Raw genomic sequence first — 739 nt, forward strand, 5'->3', positions numbered from 1 at the left:
AATTTGTTCTTTGCAAGTCATGTCTCTGAAGTCTCACATCAAAAGCCATGGCTCATTGACAGTGGTTGCACGAATCACATGACCAGACATGCTTGATTCCTCATACAAAGGCATCGTAAAATTAGCAAATATAAAAGAGATACCCGTCATTGGTAAAGGAACTGTAAAGATTCATACTAATCAAGTATGAAATTTACCAAAGATGTCTTACTAGGTCTTGATCTCAGTCAAAATCTATTGAGTGCTGGGCAAATGCGTGAAAATGGTTATGCTTTACATTTTGAAAATAAGATATGCATTGTTTATGAATCGAATGGTAGCAAGCTGATTGAAATAGCTATGGAAGGCAAAAATTTTCCCTTGGATTTAAAGAATTCTTCTTTAAATTCCTATAATGTTGTTGCTGATGAATCATGGTTGTAGCACAAGAGATTTGGGCATTATCATTTGAATGCTCTCCAATTCATACAATCTAAATGCATTGTGCGAGATGTGCCCGCAATTTCCTTAAAATCTGATGTGAGTGAAGCTTATCAAGTTGAAAAATTGCATAGACAACCCTTTCCAAGGGCATAAGAATTGGAGAGCTTCTCACAAACTTAAGCTAGTGCATACATATGTTTGTAGTTCTATGAGAACCACTTCTCTTGGTAATAACAAATATTTCATTCTTTTATTGATGATTTTACTAGAATGACATTGATGTATTTTCTTAAACAGAAATCAGAAGTTTTTAATG

The sequence above is a fragment of the Jatropha curcas genome, chromosome 1, assembly GCF_041381405.1.
Source record: "Jatropha curcas cultivar XTBG-Jc1 chromosome 1, XTBG_Jcur_1.0, whole genome shotgun sequence".
In the NCBI taxonomy this organism is placed as follows: domain Eukaryota; kingdom Viridiplantae; phylum Streptophyta; class Magnoliopsida; order Malpighiales; family Euphorbiaceae; genus Jatropha; species Jatropha curcas.